Source organism: Palaemon carinicauda, chromosome 40 (assembly GCF_036898095.1).
Source record: "Palaemon carinicauda isolate YSFRI2023 chromosome 40, ASM3689809v2, whole genome shotgun sequence".
Classification (NCBI taxonomy): Eukaryota; Metazoa; Arthropoda; class Malacostraca; order Decapoda; family Palaemonidae; genus Palaemon; species Palaemon carinicauda.
In genome coordinates this window covers 67,222,088-67,227,087 of record NC_090764.1, presented here as the reverse complement: position 1 = coordinate 67,227,087, position 5,000 = coordinate 67,222,088, and the positions used below count along the sequence as shown (strand labels likewise).

The 5,000-nt window shown below is 36.1% G+C and overlaps 1 protein-coding gene and 1 long non-coding RNA gene across 5 annotated transcripts in view; one reads left to right on the top strand and one right to left on the bottom strand.

Annotated features, from left to right (window-relative positions):
- The window catches only part of LOC137631840 (polyadenylate-binding protein-interacting protein 2B-like), a 271,444-nt gene that overhangs the window by 118,258 nt on the left and 148,186 nt on the right, over window positions 1-5,000 (bottom strand). The window lies entirely within an intron of this gene.
- Window positions 1-5,000, top strand: part of LOC137631842 (uncharacterized) — a 265,710-nt gene that overhangs the window by 156,174 nt on the left and 104,536 nt on the right. The gene's annotated exons all lie outside the window — the stretch shown is intronic.

Here is a 5,000-nt window from a genome sequence, read left to right as displayed (position 1 = left end):
GAATTAGAAAAGGTAGAAGTTGTACTGACCAAAATCTTATTTTAAGACATATGGTACAGCAATGCGTAAAATATAGAAATCTACTTTTGATGGCATTTATTTACTGAAAAATCCTTTGGTAGTGTGCACCAGCTAATTTTGTGGAGTCTTGCATTATTATAGAGTTCCTCTTAAATGTGTAAATTTAATTAAGTTTGTTCATGAGCATAGCAAGTGCAAAGTTCCATTAGTAGAGTCCTATCATATGAATTCCAGTGAACAGCGGAGTACTCCAAGGGAATGTGTTGTCCCTTATGTGTTTATCTTACTCATGGATTTTGTAATGCGCAGAGCAGTTGGAGATGGTGGAAAAGGATTGGAATGGATTAGTAATAAGAAATTAGCTGACCTAGAGTATGCTGATACCCTATCCTTATTAGCAGAACACTACAGGATTTGCAATGCCTGCTGACCAAAATGCATGAACTATCTTACGAAGTTGGGCTCAAGATAAATAGAAGAAAGACAGAGATGATGAGAACGGAATATGCAATGGAAGATGAAATATCATTAGAAGGAGAAAGGATTAATGAGTTACAATCATTTAAGTATTTAGGAACTGTGGTCTCCAATACAGTCATTAAAGTTAGCGTTTAGTGAAAAATTGAAAAAAAATCGGACAATGACTAACAAAGGTTTAAGATGGATATTGGTATTTAAATGGCAGGACAGGATTAGAAAGGAAACTTTAAGAGAGATTACTCGAGTACCATATGTGGATAAGATCATGATGAGGGGTAGATGGAGATGGTTTGGACATACTCTTCGCACTCCCTAAGAGAGATTAGTTCACCAAATGTTCAACTTGGTTCCACAAGGCACTAGAAGAGTTGGAAGGCTGAGGCCTACACGAGTAAGAACTATGAAACGTGAAGTAGGAGATGATGAGTGGAGAAGTATTGAATTAAAAGCTCAAGATAGAGATGACTGGCGAAATCTAACTTGAGGTCCTTTGCGTCAATAGGCGTAAGAGGAGATGATGATGATAATGAGTTTATGTTGCCCAAGTTTTTTTTCATAATACTGACCATCCTTTGCACTCAAATCTTCATGGACAGTGCTAGCCTCTTCGTAATACTAGGCATGCAGTTAATTCTAATAGTCAGGCCTTTTCTATCATTAGGCTCAATACTATACAGCAATCTAGAAGTTTTATTCCGGTTATGACTAAGTTTTGGAATGATCTTCCTAATCGGGTAGCTGAATCGGTAGAACTTCGAAAGTTTAAACTTGCAACAAATGTTTTCATGTTAAACAGACTGACAAAAATCTCATTTTAAAGTTTATGTATGAAAGATCTGTTTGAATGTTGTTACTGCTCTTAAAATAATTTATTTTATTTGTTATTTACTTCTCTTTTAAAATATTTATTTCCTTATTTCATTTGCTCACTAGGCTATTTTTTTCCTTATTGGAGCCCTTGGACTTATAGTATCCTGATTTTCCATCTAGGGTTGTAGCTTAGCTAGTAATGTGTGTGTATATATATATATATATATATATATATATATATATATATATATATACATATATATATAATTATATATATGTATATATATATACACATATATGTACATATATATATATATATATATATATATATATATATATATATATATATATATATATGATTATGAAGATTAGCTTTTAAGTATATTTGGATTAACAGATGACGGGCACATCCGGACCAGGAACTTAACTGATCATGTAAATGGTATGCACAAGAAGACTGCAAGGATAGGTACCATTAACTTCAGCACCATTAGAGAAGAGGCGGAAGAAATTGTGATGATGGTGAAGGAGAGGAACAGAGACATGCTAGGATTACCAGGAGAAGACACAAGACTATTACACGATGATTATCATTTATTGTATAAAGGTAGGAGAGATGCTAAACATCGTGATTGATGAATTATCAGAAAATAAGTTTCATACAAGTTGATGTCCCTCAATAAGAAGAACCACAAAAGGAGAAAGATGACTTTTATATGAGATTACAAGAGGTTATGGATTCTGTACCATATGCAGATATTATTATCATAATAGGAGACTTAGACAAACCTGGAATTGAAAATGGATTAGGGGCTTTCAGCACTGGTGATAGATATAGAGGAGAAAGTATTATAGATTTTTGCATCTAAAACCATACGTTGATATTGAATGATTTTTATAAGCAAGCATTAGGAAATGCAAAAGTGGACATAATATCGTTAGACTACAGTAAGAAGGTAAAGTACAGACAAATCCTTGATAGATTTGATACTAATCAATAGGAAAAATCTATTTAGGGACGTAAAGAGTGTGACACACCATCTGTGTCGCTGACTCCGACCTTAGACTAATGAAATCAAAACTCAATAAGTCCAAACCTGAGGCCAACGAAGAAAATGATTTTGTCTTGAAAAAACTGCTAAAGGTAGAATGCAGAAAATGTGCAAAAGTAAAATCAGCCATAGGTGTCCACAAGACGAGGTCGATAGAGAGTTATTGGGTCCTTTGACTGCCCAAAGAGTACTACATTCGATCCCTCTCTCTGGTTACTGCTCATTCTGTCTTTGCCTGCACATACACCGAATAGTCTAGTCTATTCTTTCTACATTCTCCTATGTCTTCATACACCTATTAACAATGAGATTACCAAACAATTCTTCTTCGTTTCAGGGTTAACTACTGCACTGTAATTTTGCAGTGGTTACTTTCCTCTAGGTAAGGGTCGAAAAGACTCTTTAGCTATGGTAAGCAGCACTTCTAGGAGAAGGCCATTTCAAAATCAAACCATTGTTCTCTAGTCTTGAGTAGTACCATAGCCTCTGTACCATGGTCTTCCACTGTCTTGGATTAAAGTTCTCTTGCTCTAATGTACACTCGGATACGCTGTTCTATCTTATTTCTCTTCCTCTTGTTTTTTTTTAGTTTTTCCAGTTTATATATGAACGATCTAATTTAATGTTGTTACTGTTCTTAAAAATATTTTATTTGGATTGCATTACTTCTCTTGTAATGTATTCATTTCCTTGTTTCCTTTCTGTACTGGGCTATTCTTCCCTGTTGGAGCCTTTGGGCTTATAGCATCTTGTTTTTCCAACTAGGGTTGTAGCTTAACTTCTAATAATAATAATAATAATAATAATAATAATAATAATAATAATAATAATAATAATAATAATAATAATAATAATAACAATACTGATAATAATAATAATGAGAAGGACTTGTCAATAAAGCGAAGAATTCAGGAAGTTGCAAACTGAAATGGTTGGAAAGAGATCAAAGGAACAATGGAATGCTGAAAAGAAGAATTGTTGAAAATGGGTCAAAATAGAAGAATAAAAAGACACGAGGACTATAAGGCAGCCAATAGAGAGACCAAGATGAGAAAAGGTGCCCAAAACAATAGTCTTAGGAGAAGATTGGTGAAGACCTAAGAAAGGATTTCCTAGGGACAAGAAAACACATCTGAAATAGCAAAAGGTTACAGAAGGGGATCCCATCCTCCCAGATGTGCCGTAAAAAAGATCCTACAGATGAAATATTATTAACAGAAAATTGGGAAATTGAATTAGGATGAAAAATTAGTTTGAAACCTTGCTTGAGTTGTGGTGGCCGATGTGGTAACGTCCCTGATTGATCGCCAGACTGGGGTTCGAGTCCTGCTAAAACTCGTTAGTTTCTTTGGTCGCTACAACCTCACCATCCTTGTGAGCTAAGGATGGGGGGTTTGGGGGAGCCTATAGGTCTACTGCTGAGTCATCAGAAGCCATTGCCTGACCCTCCTTGGTCCTAGCTTGGGTGGAGAGGGGGCTTGGGCGCTGACTCTATGTAATATGGTCAGTCTCTAGGGCATTGTTCTGCTTTACAGGGCAATGTCACTGTCCCTTGCCTCTGAAATTCATGAGGGGCCTTTAAACCTTTAAATGTGAATGATATTGAGTTGAGAGAGGAAGCTGTTTTGGAGTTTCACGTTGCTCAAATGAACACTATCGTCTATAGATGGAAGCTGTTGGCATTGGTGTCCTTTATGTATTAGGAGCACAGAGCCAGACTTATCTATTAGAGAGCTGCTGGAGGCACAGAAGAAGTCGAAGAATGGCAGAGCCTCATGGATGGATCTCATTCCTGCTGAGTTGTTGAAGAATATGGGAGATGTTGGCAATGAAACGTTGCTAAAGCTAATTCTCATGGTATGGGATGGCCAGGATGTACCAGAGGATTTGAGCTGAGATTTGATGTGTTATGCTTAAAAAAAAAAAAGGGTTGTAAGACCAATTGGACAAATTATAGTTTATGAAAGAATTTTGGGAAGACGATTGAGAGGGAATGTGGAACCAAAGCTAGGAGAGTGGCTGGTGGTTTTAGACTAGGAAGAGGAATAGCAGATATGATACTCACCCTCAAAATGATTATTAAAACAAGGTGGGGATGGAATAAGGATGAATATTATGCTTTTTTAGACCTTGAGAATTTTTTTGATCGTGTTCCCAGGCAAACGCGTATCATGAAGCGCCAGTGAAGTTGAAGAGAACAATCTATAACCTTTATAAAGACATCAAATGCAGTCAAAACGCTTGATGAAAAGGAGGAGACTGGTTTGATATCAGGTGTCAGACAGGGGAGTATTCTACAACCACTATTGTTTATTTTGCTTTTAAAGAGGTATAAGAGCGAGAAAAATAAGGATGGATGGAAAGTCACAGATTTGTCATATGTAGATGACCATGCCATAACAGAAAATACCTCATAGGATCTACAAAAGGATATGGAAAATGGAATGCCATACTTGCAAGTAGTGGCATGAAACTTAGTAATGAAAAAATTACAATCGTATATAGAGAAACAAGTAGCCAGATATTGCAATAAATAAACCTCAAGTGATAAAATAAGTATTATGAGAGAGAGAGAGAGAGAGAGAGAGAGAGAGAGAGAGAGAGAGAGAGAGAGAGAATCCCTTCAGGGTAAGGATA